This window comes from Rutidosis leptorrhynchoides, chromosome 4 (genome assembly GCF_046630445.1).
Source record: "Rutidosis leptorrhynchoides isolate AG116_Rl617_1_P2 chromosome 4, CSIRO_AGI_Rlap_v1, whole genome shotgun sequence".
Taxonomy (NCBI): Eukaryota; Viridiplantae; Streptophyta; class Magnoliopsida; order Asterales; family Asteraceae; genus Rutidosis; species Rutidosis leptorrhynchoides.
The window spans coordinates 502899345-502925417 of NC_092336.1; positions in this window are offsets into that span (position 1 = coordinate 502899345).

Here is a 26073-nt window from a genome sequence, read left to right on the forward strand (position 1 = left end):
TGACTACCTTTACAAAAACGACTTGTAACTTATTTTTCCGACTAGAAACCTATACTTTTTTTGTTTAGATTCATAAAATAGAGTTCAATATGAAACCATAGCAATTTGATTCACTCAAAACGGATTTAAAATGAAGAAGTTATGGGTAAAACAAGATTGGATAATTTTTCTCATTTTAGCTACGTGAAAATTGGTAACAAATCTATTCCAACCATAACTTAATCAACTTGTATTATATATTATGTAATCTTGAGATACCATAGACACGTATACAATGTTTCGACCTATCATGTCGACACATCTATATATATTTCGGAACAACCATAGACACTCTATATGTGAATGTTGGAGTTAGCTATACAGGGTTGAGGTTGATTCCAAAATATATATAGTTTGAGTTGTGATCAATACTGAGATACGTATACACTGGGTCGTGGATTGATTCAAGATAATATTTATCGATTTATTTCTCTACATCTAACTGTGGACAACTAGTTGTAGGTTACTAACGAGGACAGCTGACTTAATAAACTTAAAACATCAAAATATATTAAAAGTGTTGTAAATATATTTTGAACATACTTTGATATATATGTATATATTGTTATAGGTTCGTGAATCAACCAGTGGCCAAGTCTTACTTCCCGACGAAGTAAAAATCTGTGAAAGTGAGTTATAGTCCCACTTTTAAAATCTAATATTTTTGGGATGAGAATACATGCAGGTTTTATAAATGATTTACAAAATAGACACAAGTACGTGAAACTACATTCTATGGTTGAATTATCGAAATCGAATATGCCCCTTTTTATTAAGTCTGGTAATCTAAGAATTAGGGAACAGACACCCTAATTGACGCGAATCCTAAAGATAGATCTATTGGGCCTAACAAACCCCATCCAAAGTACCGGATGCTTTAGTACTTCGAAATTTATATCATATCCGAAGGGTGTCCCGGAATGATGGGGATATTCTTATATATGCATCTTGTTATTGTCGGTTACCAGGTGTTCACCATATGAATGATTTTTATCTCTATGTATGGGATGTGTATTGAAATATGAAATCTTGTGGTCTATTATTATGATTTGATATATATAGGTTAAACCTATAACTCACCAACATTTTTGTTGACGTTTTAAGCATGTTTATTCTCAGGTGATTATTAAGAGCTTCCGCTGTCGCATACTTAAATAAGGACGAGATTTGGAGTCCATGCTTGTATGATATTGTGTAAAAACTGCATTCAAGAAACTTATTTTGTTGTAACATATTTGTATTGTAAACCATTATGTAATGGTCGTGTGTAAACAGGATATTTTAGATTATCATTATTTGATAATCTACGTAAAGCTTTTTAAACCTTTATTTATGAAATAAAGGTTATGGTTTGTTTTTAAAATGAATGCAGTCTTTGAAAAACGTCTCATATAGAGGTCAAAACCTCGCAACGAAATCAATTAATATGGAACGTTTTTAATCAATAAGAACGGGACATTTCAAAAACGACGGCTCGTATTAGGGGAACATCATATATCCCTAGAAACTTGGCAAAACGAACCAAAACCGAAGAAGAAGAAACAAGCGAGTCGAAATAAGATAGTTGTATTCGTGTGGTGTAATATATGTAATATAGTGTGCTTATACTTTATGATATATGTAAAAATTGCTTGTATTAATAAGTATTTTTTTTTTATGAATCTAACTCTTGTCTATTTTACAGTATAAAAACACAAAATGGATAGACAACCTAATATTTTAAGAGACCTACCCGGCGACATGATTGATGAAATCTTGTCTAGAGTCGGTCAGAATTCTTTGGCACAACTATTTAAGGCGAGATCAGTTTGTAAGACATTCGAAGAACGTTCCAAGAATGCCTTGGTTTATAAAAGGCTTTCGTTCAAAAAATGGGGGATATCACATTGGGAAATCCATAAGTTACGATGTGTTTACTTTGACGCATATATTGCGGGGAACCCAAATGCTATTTTACGCAATGGGTTAAGAAATTATTTTGACTCAATATATCCGAATATTGGACTTCGTGATTTAGAAAAAGCGGCTAACATGCAACATAAAGAAGCATGTTATGCTTACGGATTAGTAATGTTCGCTTCTCACCAAAGTGAGAACAAGAACATCGGGCTACAACTATTAAACAAAACGTTCCCACAAGTGACGGAGTCGGTAATTGGGGTAAGAAATGAGGTTTTTAGATTGTTACGGGACTGTTGGACATTACGTAACCCTCGTCCCTTTGACGATGTTACAACACACTGTCTTATCAACGGCCATAATGGTTATGTTCCACAAGACCAAGGATGGGAAGTAATCCTAGTAAAACCAGAATGCATGACTTGTTTCTGGATGTATGAATTACGTGTCTTTATTGCCTTTGCTGAACGAATTGTGTACTAGCTAGAATTATCTTCACAATAATCTTGCATCAAATTTATTGTGTGCTATATTTCATGCTATATGTAAAATAAGCGGTATTGAAAGTTTGTAAAATATTGTGTAAAAGTTTGAACGCGAAATATTATTATAATCAGTTTTTCATATAGAATTGTAGTAGTTGAATTGTATATTAGCTACTAAGTATGAACTTAACGGGTATGTACTACCCGAATTTAAACTTATAAAACGCTAATATGAAGAAAAAGATTTTATAAATGAGTTCATATTATGCTACGAAATACTATTAACTACTCTTAATATTCTGTATGATTAACTTGTTCCATTTGACTATTTTGAAGGAAATGGCACCGACTACTCGACACACCGTGAATATGAATGAAGAGGAATTCCGTACTTTTCTAGCTTCAAACATAGCCGCAGTACAGGCTGCGCTACATACCAACAATAACCTTGGATCTAGCAGTACAGGAAATCGTGTAGGATGCACCTACAAAGAATTCACTGCCTGCAAACCTTTGGAATTTGATGGAACCGAAGGACCGATCGGATTGAAACGGTGGACCGAGAAGGTCGAATCGGTGTTTGCCATAAGTAAGTGTACTGAAGAGGACAAAGTGAAGTACGCTACGCATACCTTCACAGGTTCTGCATTAACATGGTGGAATACCTATCTAGAGCAAGTGGGACAAGACGATGCGTACGCACTACCGTGGTCAGCATTCAAGCACTTGATGAACGAGAAGTACCGTCCCAGAACCGAGGTCAATAAGCTCAAGACAGAACTTAGAGGGTTACGAACCCAAGGATTTGATATTACCACGTACGAAAGACGATTCACAGAATTGTGCCTATTGTGTCCGGGAGCATTCGAAGATGAGGAAGAGAAGATCGACGTGTTTGTGAAAGGATTACCGGAAAGAATCCAAGAAGATATAAGTTCACACGAGCCCGCCTCCATACAACAGGCATGTAGAATGGATCAAAAACTAGTGAACCAGATTGAAGAAAGAATTAAAGAACAGACTGCTGAAGAGGCCAATGTGAAGCAAGTCAAAAGAAAGTGGGAGGAAAACGGTGATAAGAATCACCAATACAACAACAACAGCAATTACAACAATAATCGCAACAATTATCCCAACAATCGCAACTACAACAAACGGCCCAATAACAACAACAACAACAACAACAACAACAACAACAACAACAACTACAACAATCATCCCAACAACAATAGTAACCGCAATAACAACAACAATCAGAAGCAGCTATGCCAAAGGTGTGAAAAGTATCACTCGGGGTTCTGCACCAAATTTTGCAACAAGTGTAAAAGAAATGGTCATAGCGCGGCGAAGTGTGAGGTCTACGGACCAGGGGTTAATAGAACGAAAGGAACAAATGGTGTCGGAACGAGTAATGGCGGAGCAAGTAGTGTCGGAGCAAGTTTTGCCAATGTAGTTTGTTATAAATGTGGAAAACCGGGCCACATAATTAGAAATTGCCCGAACCAGGAGAACACGAATGGACAAGGCCGCGGAAGAGTTTTCAATATTAATGCAGCAGAGGCACAGGAAGACCAGGAGCTTGTTACGGGTACGTTTCTTATTGACAATAAATCTGCTTACGTTTTATTTGATTCGGATGTGGATAGAAGTTATATGAGTAGAGATTTTTGTGCTAAATTAAGTTGTCCATTGACGCCTTTGGATAGTAAATTTTTACTCGAATTAGCAAATGGTAAATTAATTTCAGCAGATAATATATGTCAGAATCGAGAAATTAAACTGGTTAGCGAAACATTTAAGATTGACTTGATACCAGTAGAGTTAGGGAGTTTTGATGTGATAATCGGTATGGACTGGTTGAAAGAAGTGAAAGCAGAGATCGTTTGTTACAAAAATGCAATTCGCATTATACGAGAAAAAGGAAAACCCTTAATGGTGTACGGAGAAAAGGGCAACACGAAGCTACATCTTATTAGTAATTTGAAGGCACAAAAACTAATAAGAAAAGGTTGCTATGCTGTTCTAGCACACGTCGAGAAAGTACAAACTGAAGAAAAGAGCATCAATGATGTTCCCGTCGCAAAAGAATTTCCCGATGTATTTCCGAAAGAATTACCGGGATTACCCCCACATCGATCCGTTGAATTTCAAATAGATCTTGTACCAGGAGCTGCACCAATAGCTCGTGCTCCTTACAGACTCGCACCCAGCGAGATGAAAGAACTGCAAAGCCAATTACAAGAACTTTTAGAGCGTGGTTTCATTCGACCAAGCACATCACCGTGGGGAGCTCCTGTTTTGTTTGTCAAGAAGAAAGATGGTACATTCAGGTTGTGTATCGACTACCGAGAGTTGAACACACTTACCATCAAGAACCGCTACCCACTACCGAGAATCGATGACTTATTTGATCAACTACAAGGCTCTTCTGTTTATTCAAAGATTGACTTACGTTCCGGGTATCATCAAATGCGGGTGAAAGAAGATGATATTCCAAAGACTGCTTTCAGAACACGTTACGGTCATTACGAGTTTATGGTCATGCCGTTTAGTTTAACTAATGCACCAGCTGTGTTCTTGGACCTTATGAACCGAGTGTGTGGACCATACCTTGACAAGTTTGTCATTGTTTTCATTGATGACATACTTATTTACTCAAAGAATGACCAAGAACACGGTGAACATTTAAGAAAGGTGTTAGAAGTATTGAGGAAGGAAGAATTGTACGCTAAGTTTTCAAAGTGTGCATTTTGGTTGGAAGAAGTTCAATTCCTCGGTCACATAGTGAACAAAGAAGGTATTAAGGTGGATCCGGCAAAGATAGAAACTGTTGAAAAGTGGGAAACCCCGAAAACTCCGAAACACATACGCCAGTTTTTAGGACTAGCGGGTTACTACAGAAGGTTCATCCAAGACTTTTCCAGAATAGCAAAACCCTTGACTGCATTAACGCATAAAGGGAAGAAATTTGAATGGAATGATGAACAAGAGAAAGCGTTTCAGTTATTGAAGAAAAAGCTAACTACGGCACCTATATTGTCATTGCCTGAAGGTAATGATGATTTTGTGATTTATTGTGACGCATCAAAGCAAGGTTTCGGTTGTGTATTAATGTAACGAACGAAGGTGATTGCTTATGCGTCTAGACAATTGAAGATTCACGAACAAAATTATACGACGCATGATTTGGAATTAGGCGCGGTTGTTTTTGCATTAAAGACTTGGAGGCACTACTTATATGGGGTCAAAAGTATTATATATACTGACCACAAAAGTCTTCAACACATATTTAATCAGAAACAACTGAATATGAGGCAGCGTAGGTGGATTGAATTGTTGAATGATTACGACTTTGAGATTCGTTACCACCCGGGGAAGGCAAATGTGGTAGCCGATGCCTTGAGCAGGAAGGACAGAGAACCCATTCGAGTAAAATCTATGAATATAATGATTCATAATAACCTTACTACTCAAATAAAGGAGGCGCAACAAGGAGTTTTAAAAGAGGGAAATTTAAAGGATGAAATACCCAAAGGATCGGAGAAGCATCTTAATATTCGGGAAGACGGAACCCGGTATAGGGCTAAAAGGATTTGGGTACCAAAATTTGGAGATATGAGAGAAATGGTACTTAGAGAAGCTCATAAAACCAGATACTCAATACATCCTGGAACGGGGAAGATGTACAAGGATCTCAAGAAACATTTTTGGTGGCCGGGTATGAAAGCCGATGTTGCTAAATACGTAGGAGAATGTTTGACGTGTTCTAAGGTCAAAGCTAAGCATCAGAAACCATCAGGTCTACTTCAACAACACGAAATCCCAGAATGGAAATGGAAAAACATTACCATGGATTTCATCACTAAATTGCCAAGGACTGCAAGTGGTTTTGATACTATTTGGGTAATAGTTGATCGTCTCACCAAATCAGCACACTTCCTGCCAATAAGAGAAGATGACAAGATGGAGAAGTTAGCACGACTGTATTTGAAGGAAGTTGTCTCCAGACATGGAATACCAATCTCTATTATCTCTGATAGGGATGACAGATTTATTTCAAGATTCTGGCAGACATTATAGCAAGCATTAGGAACTCGTCTAGACATGAGTACTGCCTATCATCCACAAACTGATGGGCAGAGCGAAAGGATGATACAAACGCTTGAAGACATGCTACGAGCATGTGTTATTGATTTCGGAAACAGTTGGGATCGACATCTACCATTAGCAGAATTTTCCTACAACAACAGCTACCATTCAAGCATTGAGATGGCGCCGTTTGAAGCACTTTATGGTAGAAAGTGCAGGTCTCCGATTTGTTGGAGTGAAGTGGGGGATAGACAGATTACGGGTCCGGAGATTATACAAGAAACTACCGAGAAGATCATCCAAATTCAACAATGGTTGAAAACCGTCCAAAGTCGACAAAAGAGCTACGCTGACATTAAAAGAAAAGATATAGAATTCGAAATTGGAGAGATGGTCATGCTTAAAGTTGCACCTTGGAAAGGCGTTGTTCGATTTGGTAAACGAGGGAAATTAAATCCAAGGTATATTGGACCATTCAAGATTATTGATCGTGTCGGACCAGTAGCTTACCGACTTGAGTTACCTCAACAACTCGTGGCTGTATATAACACTTTCCACGTCTCGAATTTGAAGAAATGTTTTGCTAAAGAAGATCTCACTATTCCGTTAGATGAAATCCAAATCAACGAAAAACTTCAATTCATCGAAGAACCCGTCGAAATAATGGATCGTGAGGTTAAAAGACTTAAGCAAAACAAGATACCAATTGTTAAGGTTTGATGGAATGCTTGTAGAGGACCCGAGTTCACCTAGGAGCGTGAAGATCAGATGAAGAAGAAATACCCGCATCTATTTCCAGAAGATTCGTCAACACCTTCAACAGCTTAAAATTTCGGGACGAAATTTATTTAACGGGTAGGTACTGTAGTGACCCGAACTTTTCCATGTTTATATATATTAATTGAGATTGATATTTGCATGATTAAATGTTTCCAACATGTTAAGCAATCAAACTTGTTAAGACTTGATTAATTGAAATATGTTTCATATAGACAATTGACCACCCAAGTTGACCGGTGATTCACGAACGTTAAAACTTGTAAAAACTATATGATGACATATATATGGATATATATATAGTTAACATGATACTATGATAAGTAGACATATCATTAAGTATATTAACAATGAACTACATATGTAAAAACAAGACTACTAACTTAATGATTTTTAAACGAGACATATATGTAACGATTATCATTGTAAAGACATTTAATGGATATATATCATATTAAGAGATATTCATACATGATAATATCATGATAATATAATAATTTAAAATCTCATTTGATATTATAAACATTGGGTTAACAACATTTAACAAGATCGTTAACCTAAAGGTTTCAAAACAACACTTACATGTAACGACTAACGATGACTTAACGACTCAGTTAAAATGTATAAACATGTAGTGTTTTAATATGTATTTATACACTTTTGAAAGACTTCAATACCCTTATCAAAATACTTCTACTTAACAAAAATGCTTACAATTACATCCTCGTTCAGTTTCATCAACAATTCTACTCGTATGCACCTGTATTCGTACTCGTACAATACACAGCTTTTAGATGTATGTACTATTGGTATATACACTCCAATGATCAGCTCTTAGCAGCCCATGTGAGTCACCTAACACATGTGGGAACCATCATTTGGCAACTAGCATGAAATATCTCATAAAATTACAAAAATATGAGTAATCATTCATGACTTATTTACATGAAAACAAAATTACATATCCTTTATATCTAATCCATACACCAACGACCAAAAACACCTACAAACACTTTCATTCTTCAATTTTCTTCATCTAATTGATCTCTCTCAAGTTCTATCTTCAAGTTCTAAGTGTTCTTCATATATTCTACAAGTTCTAGTTACATAAAATCAAGAATACTTTCAAGTTTGCTAGCTCACTTCCAATCTTGTAAGGTGATCATCCAACCTCAAGAAATCTTTGTTTCTTATAGTAGGTTATCATTCTAATACAAGGTAATAATCATATTCAAACTTTGGTTCAATTTCTATAACTATAACAATCTTATTTCAAGTGATGATCTTACTTGAACTTGTTTTCGTGTCATGATTCTGCTTCAAGAACTTCGAGCCATCCAAGGATTCGTTGAAGCTAGATCCATTTTTATCTTTTCCAGTAGTTTTATCCAAGGAACTTAAGGTAGTAATGATGTTCATAACATCATTCGATTCATACATATAAAACTATCTTATTCGAAGGTTTAAACTCGTAATCACTAGAACATAGTTTAGTAATTCTAAACTTGTTCGCAAACAAAAGTTAATCCTTCTAACTTGACTTTTAAAATTAACTAAACACATGTTCTATATCTATATGATATGCTAACTTAATGGTGTAAAACCTGGAAACACGAAAAACACCGTAAAACCGGATTTACGCCGTCGTAGTAACACCGCGGGCTGTTTTGGGTTAGTTAATTAAAAACTATGATAAACTTTGATTTAAAAGTTGTTATTCTGAGAAAATGATTTTTATTATGAACATGAAACTATATCCAAAAAATTTGGTTAAACTCAAAGTGGAAGTATGTTTTCTAAAATGGTCATCTAGACGTCGTTCTTTCGACTGAAATGACTACCTTTACAAAAACGACTTGTAACTTATTTTTCCGACTATAAACCTATACTTTTTCTGTTTAAATTCATAAAATAGAGTTCAATATGAAACCATAGCAATTTGATTCACTCAAAACGGATTTAAAATGAAGAAGTTATGGGTAAAACAAGATTGGATAATTTTTCTCATTTTAGCTACGTGAAAATTGGTAACAAATCTATTCCAACCATAACTTAATCACCTTGTATTGTATATTATGTAATCTTGAGATACCATAGACACGTATACAATGTTTCGACCTATCATGTCGACACATCTATATATATTTCGGAACAACCATAGACACTCTATATGTGAATGTTGGAGTTATCTATACAGGGTTGAGGTTGATTCCAAAATATATATAGTTTGAGTTGTGATCAATACTGAGATACGTATACACTGGGTCGTGGATTGATTCAAGATAATATTTATCGATTTATTTCTGTACATCTAACTGTGGACAACTAGTTGTAGGTTACTAACGAGGACAGCTGACTTAATAAACTTAAAACATCAAAATATATTAAAAGTGTTGTAAATATATTTTGAACATACTTTGATATATATGTATATATTGTTATAGGTTCGTGAATCAACCAGCGGCCAAGTCTTACTTCCCGACGAAGTAAAAATCTGTGAAAGTGAGTTATAGTCCCACTTTTAAAATCTAATATTTTTGGGATGAGAATACATGCAGGTTTTATAAATGATTTACAAAATAGACACAAGTACGTGAAACTACATTCTATGGTTGAATTATCGAAATCGAATATGCCCCTTTTTATTAAGTCTGGTAATCTAAGAATTAGGGAACAGACACCCTAATTGACACGAATCCTAAAGATAGATCTATTGGGCCTAACAAACCCCATCCAAAGTACCGGATGCTTTAGTACTTCGAAATTTATATCATATCCAAAGGGTGTCCCGGAATGATGGGGATATTCTTATATATGCATCTTGTTAATGTCGGTTACCAGGTGTTCACCATATGAATGATTTTTATCTCTATGTATGGGATGTGTATTGAAATATGAAATCTTGTGGTCTATTATTATGATTTGATATATATAGGTTAAACCTATAACTCACCAACATTTTTGTTGACGTTTTAAGCATGTTTATTCTCAGGTGATTATTAAGAGCTTCCGCTGTCGCATACTTAAATAAGGACGAGATTTGGAGTCCATGCTTGTATGATATTGTGTAAAAACTGCATTCAAGAAACTTATTTTGTTGTAACATATTTGTATTGTAAACCATTATGTAATGGTCGTGTGTAAACAGGATATTTTAGATTATCATTATTTGATAATCTACGTAAAGCTTTTTAAACCTTTATTGATGAAATAAAGGTTATGGTTTGTTTTAAAATGAATGCAGTCTTTGAAAAACGTCTCATATAGAGGTCAAAACCTCGCAACGAAATCAATTAATATGGAACGTTTTTAATCAATAAGAACGGGACATTTCAGTTTCGAAAATAGGTATCTAAGAGCAGAATGGTCGGTAGAGACCACCGTTTTAGCTAGAACGAGATATGAACGAAATTTGTCAAAAGCAAAGACGATAGCAATGAGTTTGTATAATTTGTTTGTGCTCCTTGTAACGTCTTACTAGCATAATAAATAGGTTGAAATCGTTTATCAATCCTTTGTCCTAAAACGGCTCCCATTGCAAAATCACTTGCATCGCACATAAGTTCAAACGGTAGATTCCAATTTGGAGTTATCATGATCGGTGCATTAGTGAGTTTTTCTTTAAGAATATTAAAAGATTTGATGCATTCATCTGAAAAGATGAATGGAGCATCCTTTTCTAGGAGTTTATTCATAGGAGTGGCAATTTTAGAAAAATCTTTGATGAAATGTCGGTAAAAACTGGCATGCCCTAGAAAACTCCTAACTCCTCTAACATTGGTGGGATGTAGAAGTTTAGCAATTACATCTACTTTAGCTCTATCCACTTCAATTCCTTCCTTGAAAATTTTATGACCAAGAACGATGCCTTCTTTAACCATGAAATGGCATTTCTTCCAATTAAGAACTAGATTTGATTGTTCACATCTAATAAGCATTCGTTCAAGATTAACTATACATGTTTCAAAAGTATCACCGAAGACTGAAAAGTCATCCATGAAAACTTCCATGCATTCTTCTATCATGTCGTGAAAAATTGCCATCATGCACCTTTGAAAGGTTGCAGGGGCGTTGCAAAGTCCAAATGGCATGCATTTATAAGCAAAAGTACCATAAGGGTACGTGAATGTGATTTTCTCTTGATCCTCGGGTGCTATTGGAATTTGAAAATATCCAGAAAAACCATCAAGAAAACAATAGTAACTGTTTCCGGCTAACCTTTCCAACATTTGATCAATGAAAGGTAAGGGAAAGTGATCTTTTCTGGTGGCGTCATTTAATTTTCTATAATCAATACAGACACGCCATCCTGTTACAGTCCTAGTAGGAATAAGCTCATTTTTCTCATTTGTTATGACAGTCATGCCACCCTTCTTAGGTACGCATTGAACTGGGCTTACCCATGGACTATCAGAGATTGGATAAATTAAACCTGTATCAAACAGTGTAATAATTTCTTTCTTAACAACATCTTGCATATTCGGATTTAGTCTTCATTGGCGTTGCATATACGTTTTATGACCTTCTTCCATAAGGATTTTATGTGTGCAATACGAAGGACTTATTCCTTTAATATCATGAATCTTCCATGCAATAGCTGCTTTATGAGCTTTTAACACAGAATGAGTTTAGATTTTTCATTTTCAGTAAGAGAAGACAATATTATCACAGGTAATTCAGATTCACCATGTAAATAAGCATATTCCAAATGGTTTGGAAGTGGCTTTAACTCTAATGTCAGTGGTTCTTCTATTGATAATTTGTATCGATATTTGTCTTCTTCTTTTAGAATTTGAATTTCTTCTGTTGTTGGTTCATATCCATTAGCCATAAGTGTAGCTAACATTTCAGTTTCATCAATTGGTTCAGTTCCTTCTCCCAAAGAACATTCTCTTGTTCCTTGTAATTCTGGAAATTCTTCTAACAATTCTGCATGTGAATCTATAGTTTGAATATAATAACATGTATCATCTGCAGATTGTGGTCGTTGCATTGCTCTATCAACTGAAAAGGTAACACTCTCGTCCTCTATACTTAGGGTCAATTTCTTACCGAACACGTCTATTATTGCTTTAGCCATGTTTAAGAATGGTCTTCCTAATATGAGAGGAACTCGAGAATCTTCTTCCATGTCCAGAATAACAAAATCTACTGGAAATACTAAAGTACCAACTTTAACTAGCATGTTCTCCATTATCCCTCTAGGATATTTTACTGATCGATCGGCTAGTTGTATGCTTATTCGTGTTGGTTTCAATTCTTCAAGGTCTAGTTTAGCGTATAGTGAATATGGCATTAAATTTATTCTAGCACCTAAGTCTGCCAATGCTTCTATTGAACTAAGACTTCCCAGAAAACATGGAATTGTGAAACTTCCTGGATCTGATAATTTTTATGGTATCTTATTCAAAAGCACTGCAGAACAATTAGCATTTATAGTAACAGCCGAGAGTTCTTCCATTTTCTTTCTATTTGTGATTAGATCTTTCAAGAATTTAGCATATCTTGGCATTCCTGAAATTACATCATTGAAAGGAAGATTTACATTTATTTGTTTAAACATATCCAAGAATTTGGATTGCTCGGCTTCAAGTCTTTCTTTTCTCATTTTACTCGGGTAAGGAAGTGGTGGTTGGTATGGTTTAACATAAGGTTTAGCCTTAACTGTGTTATCTTCATTAACCTTTTTAACTACCGGTTCTGTTTCCTTATCTTGCTCAGATTGTAGTTCTTGTGGAGTAGGAATAGCGTCATCAGAAATTATAGGCATTTCAGGTGGTTTAAGTATAATACCACTTCTTGTGGTAATAGCTTTAGCTGTTTCATTCTGGGGGTTAGCATTTGTATCACTAGGTAGACTTCCCAGTTTTCTTTCACCTATCAACCTTGCTAGGTTACTTACTTCTTGTTCCAAATTTTGAATCGAAGCTTGTTGATTTCTAAATGCTTGAGCATTTTGTTCATTGGTTTGTTTCTGAGATGTGAAAAACTGAGTTTGAGATTCAACTAGCTTCGACATCATATCTTCTAAATTTGGCTTTTTATCATTGGTTTGTGGTGGTTTGTTTTGAAAAATAGGTCTTTGCTGATTGTAAGTATTATTGGATACTTGTTGGTTGCTAGGACCTTGTTGGTTGTTGTATGGAACATTTCAGTTATAATTCTGGTTTTGATTGTAAATTGGTCTTGGCGAATGATAATTATTCTAATAATTATTTACAGGCCTTTGGTTCATGTATGAAACATTCTCTCTTTGTTCCATTGTTTGTTCAATACTGAGACAATCTTTTGTTAAATGTGGTCCTCCACACTGCTCACAACTAATTCTTATTGAGTGAATATCTTTAATCATCTTTTCCATTCATCTCTCGACAGCATCTATCTTTGCGGAAATGGAATCTAAGCCATGGCTAGAATTGGCTCTAGCTGCTTTAGATGATCTAACGATATCTTTTTCTTGGTGCCACTCATGTGAGTGGGAAGCAGTGTTATCAATAATTTTGTAAGCTTCAGTTGCGGTTTTCTTCATAATGGAACCACCAGCTGCTATATCGATGTCTTTCCTTGTAGTGATGTCGCATCCTTGGTAGAATATTTGTACTATTTGATAAGTGTCTAAACTATGTTGCGGACATCCTCTTAATAACTTTCCAAATCTTGTCCATGCTTCATATAGAGTTTCATTTGGCTTTTATGTGAACGTAACAATTTCTCCTTGAAGTCTCACGGCTTTCGATGCCGAAAAGAATTGTTTAAGAAATTTTTCAACTAAGACATCCCATTATTCAATCGCCCCTTCAGGTAATGATTCTAACCAATCTTTGGCTTCTCCCTTTAAAGTCCAGGGAAATAACATGAGATAGATCTGTTCATCCTCCACTTCTCTTATTTTAAATAAAGTACAGATCCTATTAAAGGTACGAAGATGTTCATTTGGATCTTCCTTCGGTGCACCACTAAATTGGCATTGATTAATTACCATGTGTAGGATTTGTCCTTTGATTTCATAATCTGGCGCATTAATGTCTGGTTGAGTAATTGCGTGACCTTGGCCAGTACGTTTAGCTCTCATTCGGTCTTCCATACTTAGAGGTTCCAGATTTTCCATGATTGAATTTGTTGAATCTGAATCACTAGAGGATTCTGATTTAATGGTTTGTTCCTTGACAATTTCTATTTGAATGATTGGTGGTTCCGGAGGAGAGAATAATGGTTCAGGATCTCTGAATTGTCCATGAATATCCTCCGGATTCTCAATTGTGAGGTCGGGTTCAAAAAATGGATTATCGGAAATTAGAATTGGAGTACTTGGTCGACTGGATGACGATTCTAAAGAAAAATCAACGGCGATAATATTGGCTAGATGTCTTGATCGAGTTACAGGTGGTGAACGTATAAAAGGTGGTGAACGTTTTGCTCGGTGCATTCACTGAATATCCTATTAGTTATAAAAGATAAAAATTATATAAGCTATCAAATTAATAGACTTTTCTGCTTTTGCCCACGTTTCGAATAGCCAATAGATGCAGCAGGGAGCCAGAACCCTTTAAATCGGAAGCTCACAACTCAGCCACTAAAAAATTCAACTATTACTACGAACCAGAAAATTTTGGATGTCTATCAATTTAACCGCTTAAAATAATTTTTCGTTGAAATTTAAAGAAATTTTAGAGAAGAAATAGAAAATTCTATGTCCTAAAAACTAGAGTGGCGAGAAATAAGAAAGAAAAAGAACGTGTCGAAAAACGTCGAAAAATAAAAGGTCGAAAAATAATAAAAAGAACGTAGCGCGTCGAAACTTAAAAGGAACTAAAATTTATAAACAGCGTCGCAAAATTCTAAAGCACCTAAATCTTAGTCTAAAGAAAAAGCACTTAAGGGATTTTACGGCAAAGCCTAAAAATCTAGAAATAAAAATAACTACGGCAAAAACTATATTAAAACTAGTTACGAGCGATAAAAATACAAATTACGTACTAAATAATAAAAATATACAATTTATAAAAAGAGACAAAAATTGATAAAATTACAAATTTTTATAAAAATATTATTTTTATATTATTTATTTTATAAAAGTAATAAGTTTATATATTTAATAAAACTTAAAAATAACAATTAAATAAAACTAAATTTAATTAATTAAATAAATATCCCTAATTAGGGTTTATAATAATAATAATAATAATAATAATTAATACACCGTAATTATTGCTGTACCAGGCTCACATGTGGCGTGTCAGACAGGCCATGCGGTCGCATGGATTTTACGTTATAATTTCATGCGGTCGCATGGTTAATGGTTCCAGGCCAGAATATGGGCTGCTACAGTACCAGGCCCGAAAACTTTTATATATTTTAATTTTCTGTTTTATAAATATATAAAGTATTTATATAAAATAAATAAAAACTTATATTTTTACAAAAAAAAAACTTCCTATTAGTTTTTGTAACTAAAATAAAATACAAACTTTTTAATTTTTTTATATTTTGAACAACTCTTAAAAATATATATATATTTTGTTTTTATTTTTTATATTTTTATATTTTTTTAATACTTGAAACGTATTTTTACAAAAGCGTATTTTTACAAAAGTAAACTAAAAATCTTTTTTTTATAGCGTTTCGCTTCCGGCGTTTAAGCAAGTCCCCGGCAGCGGCGCCAAAAATACTTGATGTTAAAGCGAAGGGGTACAAAATAGATATATTTTTCTACAAAATACTATTAAATAAGATACAATTTTACACAAGTTATTTATTTATTTATAGAGTGGATATACCTAAACCTTGCTACAACACTTACAGACAATATACCTAATCATACAGTAGTGTAGTTTTTAGTAAGTCCGGTTTGTTCCACAGGGATCTTAGCCAAGTTTAACGCTATATTTTTAAAAACTATATTTGTAAAAATATAAATATATATATAAGTAGTATTATTATTATAAAAAGGGGGGTTTTTACCGTTTAATGACCGGTTTGTCGATTTTAAAACTTTAGTCACAGTTAAAACCTAATGCAAAATATTAAATATAACTTAATTTTAAGCGTAAAGTAAATAGCGATAATGAAATTACGATAAATTAAAATGCGATAAATAAAATGACAATAAATAAAATTGCGATAATTAAAAAGTACGATAATTAAAATGACAATAAATTAAAGTGCGATAATTAAAAGTGCAATTAAATATGAAATAAAGGAATTATGCTTATTTAAACTTTCGTAATCATGATGTTTGACGTGTTGATTTTAGTTTTATTACCATGGGTTAATTGTCCTTTGTCCTGGATTATTCAATATGTCCGTCTGGTTTTTGTCCATAACAGTCCATCAGTCATAAATATAAAGTGCGAGTGTCCTCGTCAAATTATTCTTATATCCGAAGTCAAATATTCCAACTAATTGGGGACTTAAACTATAATTACACCAATATTCCATTGACTATTAATCCATTCCTGTGTCCGGTTAAATGAACGATTATTAGTACTTATAAATATCCCGCCCATCGTGTCCGATCGAGTGTATATGGCTATTTATAGGTACGTCCAATTGTAAATCTTTATATTAAATTAACAAACTATCATTTAATTAAACAAATATAAAGCCCATTAATAGCCTGTTGTCTAATTTCTACAAGTGTCATTCTTTTGTCCAAACTCCAATTATGGTACAAAGCCCAGTTACCCAATTTTAATATTTTAGCCCAACATCACGATTACTTCGGCTTAAATAAGCATAATAATAACTTAGCTACGAGACATTAATTTAAAAAGGTTGAACATAACTTACAATGATTAATAATAGCGTAGCGTTACACAGACAGAATTTCGACTTACACCCTTACAATATTCGCTAACATACCCTTATTATTAAAATTAAAATTAAAATTATAATATATATATATATATATATATATATATATATATATATATATATATACACGTTTGAGAGATGGAGAAAGAAAAAGATGTAAAATTCGTCGATCAAACTTTGCAATTTATAGGACCTGAGCTAAAAAAGTATGTCATGCGATCGCATGGGATTATAACTGCCAGGACATGCGATCGCATGGCCCCCTGGGACAGCTCACATATGTTTGTTTGCTAGTTTGCCGACGGTTTATATATAATATATATATATATATATATATATATATATATATATATATATATATATATATATATATATATATATATATATATATATATATTTTAAGAATTAATTATATATTATATTATATTCATGTGCATAGTTGACTTGTAATTTTTAGTCCGTTGCGTCGAGCGTTGAGAGTTGACTCTGGTCCCGGTTCTGGATTTTCGAACGTCCTTTCGTACTATTTAATATCTTGTACTTTGCGTTTTGCGTCTTGTACTCTTGTAATTTTGAGACGTTTCTCATCAATAATTTGAACCACTTTGATTGTACTTTGCACTTTTGAGCTTTTTGGTCGTTTGCATCTTCAATTTGTCGAATCTGTCTTTTGTCTTCACCTTTTATTATTTAAACGAATATCACTTGTAAATAGAACAATTGCAACTAAAAGCTTGTCTTTCTTGAGGGATAATGCTATGAAATATACGTTCGTTTTTAGCATTATCAATGACTCCATGCACATGGCTTATATAACGTATAAGCAAACACCGGAAGACTTCTAGGGACCTGAGAATAAACATGCTTAAAAGTGTCAACATAAAGGTTGGTGAGTTCATAGTTTTAATATTGCGCATAATCTGTATATAAAGGTGGATCACAAGATTTCAGTTTTTTTATCCAAAACGTTTATCAAAATATTTTACGAAATTGAGCACCCTGATAACTAAACTTAACGTATATATTATAAGTACCCCTGTTTTAACGTACATGCAACCAACATGTACAATACACGCATACCAACGTGTACTAAAATCAAATAGTATACGTCTGCTTTATAGTTCAGGCTATGGTTTCTATACCTGGAACAGACGGGAATGTCAAGCCCTATAGATCCATATACAACTATTCGCGTCCACCGGCTCTTATAACCAGCAGCTACTAGTTACCAAAGCTAAGGGATTTTTGTTCAAACTCAGTGTAGAATTAAGTATATACTTGTATCCATTGCGTTTAAAATAAAGTACATGTATTCTCAGCCCAAAAATATAGATTGCAAAAGCAATTAAAAAAGGATCTATAAACTCACGTATCAATATTGTGGTTCAATATTGTAGGAAAAGTATGCAGATGCAACGGAGAATTGAGGATGATAGTTGAGGAGACGGGCGGTGAAACGAGTGGTGGTGGATGTAAGCAAATGAGTACTAGTGTTGAATTTGGAATTGGATACAAAATTGGTCAGCCGAAACACACGGCCAACTTATTATTATTATTTTTGTTAGTAATAATCGATGATGAACAAGGTGTAGTATTAATAATAATTATGAACAAGAGAATATATGGGAAGAAAAGGCCATGTTATTTCTAGGTGTGTTCATTTTTGAAACTGAATGAATATTTATGGATTTATAATCATATGATGGTGATAATTATTGAAGTGTGGGGTTTGACAAATACAGAAAGCAAGATGGAATATATATGTAGAGAATAGTTGGTTTGGTTAATCGAGCATAATCAGGAAACAAGTAGTGGAAATAATAGTATGAGTAGGAAAAGGTGATGTTGAATGAGCAGCCCGTAGTTTGTATATATATAGAATTTATATTATAATAATACATGTTTTAACACACATGCTATGAACAAAAGCCATAAAAACCGTTCAAGTTGTACAAGTTGTAGGATTATAGATAAAGAGAATTGGGATATGTTTGATGATGTAAGCAGAGGACAAAAATAATAATAATGCATTTCTTCAGTTTGATTGAAACTTAAATGCATACATGCATTTGCAACGTGTGCAAATTAATAAAGACACCACCATAAATTAGTCATAAAGGTCCGTGACTTTATGTTTGGTTAATGTTTTCATATGTAAGTGAGTATATATATATATATATATATATATATATATATATATATATATATATATATATATATATATATATATATATAGTGAATATAATAGACAATGAAAAGTAAAAAAAAAAAATTGTACATGTTTGAAGATATAAAGTTAGTGAAATTGGATTATGACATAAAATAGAATTATAGTGTATGATGGTGGGTTAGAGTTTATGTATCATGTAATATGTATATAGAATAGAGAATGAGATATTTGATAGATAGAGATAGTGAGATGCACTGGACAAGAATTTCAATCACCACAACACTAATTTATAACAATAATATAAATTAATAATAACATAATTATTTTTATATTCAGAGAAGAACGTGCATATAAACCTTAGCAACCTAAATTCTTGTTATTTAGTTACCGATTGTTTTAACACGGATATTATATCATACCCGTTGTTAATCAGTGACGAATAAAAGTACTCGGAAAAATTTTAAATTTTTACAATAATTGTCTTTATTTATTGTAGTCATTATTTTAAAAAAAAAATGGTTATTAAGTGTTTTAAAAATTTTAATAAAATTGAATCAACTGTCCGCGCTCGATCCCGGGTAAAATATAAAAAGTTATTAAAATTTAATAAATAGCTCCTAAATACATTTTTAATAAGGCTATAATTTATATAACTCATTTTCGGATCACCGTTTATTTTAAAATCACATAAGTTCGAATTAAACTTCTCTAACTAATAATCAAAACGTCCAACGAGTATTACAATCATTTAATATTTATTTTTAATATACTTTATTTATATATAGAAATGTTTTAAATAATAATTATTATAATATCCTATTTTTTATTTTATTTTACATAATTAAATTTTAATAGCAATAACATATAATATTTCAAATTATATTTCCACTTACCATTTATATATATATATATCACACACACACACACACATACCTATTTACAATTAATTGTTCGTGAATCGACGAAACTGGTCGGGGTTAAATGAATGAAATAAAACAGTTCAATAATTTTGAGACTCAGGATAACAGGCTTTACTTATCTTGTCAGAATTATGAAATCATTTAGAGAATTAAGTTAAAAATAAGTCAAAAATTTTCGGGTCGTTATAGTACTTCTACTCCTGTGTTCTTTTATGGGGAGCAGGGTATGTTTCGTTTTTGTTTTTATATATAATTAGTTGCCTTTCTAACTGCTTACACTTATCTGTTGTGCCTTTTACAGAAATGTCTTTGAGGAATGTTGTCAAGGCCCAAGGGTTGAAGGAATATACTGTTGTTGTCCAAGCTCGGTCGACTATTGTTAAGGATGTTGGATCCCCTACATGCTCTGGTTTCATGGAGATATCTAGCAAGCCAAGGGCTGATCATGTCGAAGTGAGTTCGTCAAAGGTTAATGCGAAGGAAAAATCGAAGCAAGTAGAAGCTCCCATTGATGTGGATACCCAAGATGACCAACCTCTTGCTTCTCTGGCGACAGGCGTTGGGGCCAGGGTGGCACAACACTACAAAGCTAAAGGTGTGATGAAGTGAAAGGCTCATCCTGATATTTCTTCTGTGAAAAAGCAAAAGTTCGGCCAACTTCAAGACGAAGCGAGTGATGACATCGTTGCTGCTAACCCTTTGTTTGGTATATTTTGCTTCATTTTTCGCTTTGTTAGTCATTTCTTTTTATTTATTACTTATTTCTTTGCTTGTTTACAGATCTGCCTGTGTATTCTGAAGTTCCTGCTCTGAGCAATTGCTTTGATCTCATTGATAGTCTCGTTCCTGATAACTGGGGGAATTCTTTTGCTGATGACATGAAGAGCTTCCATGATGCCTATTCTGTTATCAATTTTCAGGCTACTTCTATGGGTCATATTGATTCTTCCCTTTTACAGAAGCGTACTGCAGATCTTGAGTCTTTGAGAGAGCGTCATGTTTCTATGAGTGAGAGGATTAAGAAGCTTGAGAAGGAGATATTAATGGCTCCTAGTTATGAAGAGGAATTGAAAGCTGCTCGTGATGAGATAACTGGTTTGCAGAGGGAGGTGAAGGTAGCCGAGGTTCAGAAATTGGCCATTGCTGATGAGTTGAAAGACTACAAGAAGCGTTGTGAAGTGTTAAAGTCTGATTACTCCCAAGTTGTTTCTCAGGTTATTCCTCATACTTGTCACCAATTACTAAAGAGTGCAGATTTTGGGCAACTTTTTGGTAATGTGGTGTTGGCTTCGAAAGTTCAGGCTAGGTGTGAAGTGATAGGGGGTTTGGCATCTAAAGGGGTTGTGCAACTTGCTGACTTTGCCGATTATACTGATCAGGGAAAGGCAATGGTTGACTCTGCTTTTGATGAGCTCGAGCAAGCTGAATTTGATTATGTCAAGACCATCTCAGTCAAGGTGGATGCCAAGCCTAGTGATCTTTTGAAGACGCTTGCTACTGTTGTTCCTGCGGTTCGTGATGATGATGAAGAAACTCACCTGGAGGTTCCTGAAGTTATGGGAGAAACGGGAAAGGTTGATGCCCCTGTTAATTAGCTGTTGTCTGTAATCGTTTAAAAACAATTATCATCTTTTGTTTGGCTTAGGTGCCTGGGCTCTGTAGCCCTTCTTTATTTGAACAATGGTCATGTATTGCATAACTCTAGTTCATTTAATTTAGCATGCTTTTTGTATGTGTTACCATGGATTTTATCCTGCTTGGATGGGTAAAAACTCTCTACCTGCAGGACGTAGTAAAATATCTTTGTATTACATATTTATTTGATAAAATAATATCGATAATAAGAATAATAAGTAAAAGTTGTATTATTTTGTAATAATAATTATTATTATTCTACTAACAATAATAATCATATTTGTATTTACTAAAAATAGTATTATGATAAAATGATAATTCTTATTAATAAAGAAATAATGATACTCTATAATAATTTTTGTAAAAATAATGGTTTGAATATTAATAATACTTTTAATAATAATAGTGCTATTGAAAAAAAAATGATATTTTTATTTAAATCAACATCTTACGATATTTTAAATTTTATCATGATACCCATACTCATTATTTCCTAATCGATTCATTTAATAGCTTTTAATCATCTTTTATATCGCGTTCATGTTAATGATAATAATAGTAATCATATTAATTAGGTGTTACTAATACTAGTTTTTAGTTATAATAATACTAATGATAATAAATATTATAATAATATTAATGATAATACTAATTATAACTTTCACGATAGTAACGATAATAATAAAAATAACAATTTTTAATGGTAATACTACTTATTGATAATAATAATAATAATAATAATAATAATAATAATAATAATAATAATAATAATAATAATAATAATAATAATAATAATAATAATAATAATAATAATAATAATAATAATTAGTTAAAAACTATAACAACGATAATAACGACAATAATAATAATCATTTTCAATAATAATATAAAAATTCACTTGACTATAACTTCTAATCCGTGCATCGAAACCATTCGATATCTAAATGAAAAGTTCTTAATTTTTCGCTAGCTTTCCAACGACATGCATATCTTATACCTTATCTCAACCGCATATGTAACTAATTCAAGATTCAACATAACGTATCTAATGGCAATATCAAAAGTACAAGCATGCATAATCCTATATTCTCGAGCACTAGTCAGGGATACACTTTTAATATATAAAAGTTAAGTTATGAGTGCTCACGTATCAATATTGAGATTCAATATTGCAGGAAAGTACGTAGACGCAACGAAGACGATAAACACTAGGTTGACCTCACGAGCTATACCCATGAACCATACCCATCACCTCCATAGCTATAACCCATAATTTCCTTAGCCCTATCCTACTCGAAAAACCATTTTGAAAATCCATTTTAGATCACTCGAGCAGCACTCCGTCGTAGTATTTTATGTATATTACTAAAAATATCACTCCTAATAATACTAATATTATTCTTAATCATAAGATTAATAATAATACTAATCTTAATAATAATAATAAAAATAATAATAATAATAATAATAATAATAATATAAATATATATATGAGAAAAACATAATGCATATATGTGTGTAACCAGGTACGTGCTCGATTTATATATGTGCCTAGCCAAAGACCCCCATGCGATCGCATGGGGTCTAAGGCTCCAATCCATGAACTCGCATGAGCTAGACAGCCAGCTCATATCCACTCATTTGAGGCTGCCGACACCTGAATTAATATTTAATATATTTTTATTTAATTTATATAATTATTTATATATTATATTATATTTACGCTCATGGTAAAAAAAATGTAGTTTTTACTCAAATGACACGGACATTGTCACTCGACTCATGTACCACTTTTGGTTTTTTTCGAACGCACTTTCGTACGTTTAGAAAACTAGCCCTTTACGTTACGCGACGTGTACCCTTAATAATAATTTGACTTATTTATCAATAAATTACCTTATAAAAATGTAACTTATAAAGTGGAGCGTTGTGGTCATTTGATTCTATAAATCAGTGATTCGTTGTTTATCAAAATATGTTATTTTAAATCAGGACGTTTCATGACTAAGTTAAAAAATATATATTTTTATATATTCATTTCAAAATATAAATTTGGGACAATATATAATATATAGTTTTTCAAAACTAATAATATTTTATATATCTGGAAATCATTTAAGTAATAAGAAATATTATTTCATAACATTTGTATTTTTTTTAAGTTTAAAATTGATATGATTTATTTATATACAACGTTCATAAAAACATTTTAATAATCCAATCATTTTACATTCAAAAATCATTTTTATTACAAAGGTTATAATAGTAGAAGTGGTTATGTCATAAGATGTTCTTAAAAAGTCTATTATATCGAAAAGACGTTTTCGTTTAAGAAAGTAAAAATCATATATAAATCATATCAGGTTTCAAGGTTTTAACTTCCAGTTTAATCATGACTCGTAGAATTAAGTCTAAAGGAAAATCAAACGTAAGGAATCATCTAAATCGAAAATGTCGATCTATTTAACTTGTCAATATTTATTTTATAATTTACCTATATTCCCTAATTTCACTTTCACAATACATAATAGGAAGATTAATTAATTTATCTTATCAAAAGTCATGGGACAATTATTATAAGGCATGTATTGAAATTTAACAGGAATTTCCACCAATCTGGATAGCTCTCGCTACTTGACACTTTGTCCTTACTCGAAGATCACTTTACCATTTTCCGAATATCGTTAAAATGGATAGATTTCTCAAATCAATGTGGACCTCTCAACCGAGACTCTTAATCATAATTCAATGTTTCAGATAATTTAATCATTTGATCTTATCTTTTAATTTTGTTGATAATCATATTGAAACAGCTACGTTTATGTAAAGTATTATACGTCTAATACTTTGTTAATGTTTTCAAGTTATAATATATATATATACATATATAATCATATTCGTTCATTTAATGGTTCGTGAATCGTTGGAATTTGGTCATGGTTAGATGAGTGTATGAACACAGTTTAAAATTCTTGAGATTCAACTTAACAAATTTTGCTTATCGTGTCGGAGACATATAAAGATTAAAGTTTAAATTTGGTCGGAAATTTTCGGGTTGTCACAGTACCTACCCGTTAAAGATATTTCATCCCGAAATTTGATTTTTGGTCATGGCTGACAATAAGTATGTTTTCATGACGCATATAAGCTGAAGATTAGGGTTTTATCATCATTGAGTAATATGGATAAAACCATTTGATTTTGTGAAGAGTACGAGTGAAACTATCACCAAAAGAGTGAAATGAGTAGGTATAGATTCGTCATATCTTTTGACGTCGATAGGATTGATTTTCAAGTTCAAGAGATTTGGAGAAAATCTTCGTAATACGATTTGATTCTTCGATAATCAAGGGAATTAGGATCTGCTTTAAATGCGATCATCTGTTTTGATTTCTCTGTCAGGTATTTTACTATAAATCCACCTCCTTCGTTTCCTTTTAACTCACACCTTCCATTATTTCCAACTCTTACTTTAAAGCATTCATCAATATGCTCCATCCAGTTCTGCTTCTTGATATATTCCTAACTTTCATATCGGTCATTCTACTTTTTTATCTACCACCGGAAGAATCTATTTACTTCTACTATACACTTGGTTTTATAGTGTTTTTAGTTCTCCCGTGTCTTTATATTGCTATATGTATTGATATATACGGTTTATAATTTCTGGGTGGTTATTGGGTTTTATCTTCTCTTATATTTCGATGTCCCTGCTTCTGTCTCCCATAATCATTGTCATCTCCAGTTAATGCTTTCTTTTATTTGTTGCGGTTTATACCCCAATTTCTATTTTCGGAGCTTTGTCCTTTCATTTCTTTTTCTTGCGAGTAAGTACCACTTGTAATGATCCATAATTCGCAGATAAAAATTTCGGAATAAACATTGTTAATGTTTTAAGAAGGAAATCGTAATGGCACGATCTTGATTTGTCAAATTATCAGAATACATCGGAAAAGATTGAATCATCAAGAATATATTTTCTTGATATTTTTAGAGATTAAGTAGAATATAAGAGTCGTGTAACATGGCACATGATGACGGTATGGTCTGTGAATCATCATGTTTCATTAGAAACTCAGCATGACTTACTGTAATATAATCACGTTGATCAAGTGTCATTATATTATACTAATTCATGCTTCAGTTCCCAATACTATTTCAAAAATATTCCTATTTTAAACTCGAAGGTTTCAGAATTTAGAAACTAATATACTTTCTTTTATGATGTAACACAGATAGCGCGAAG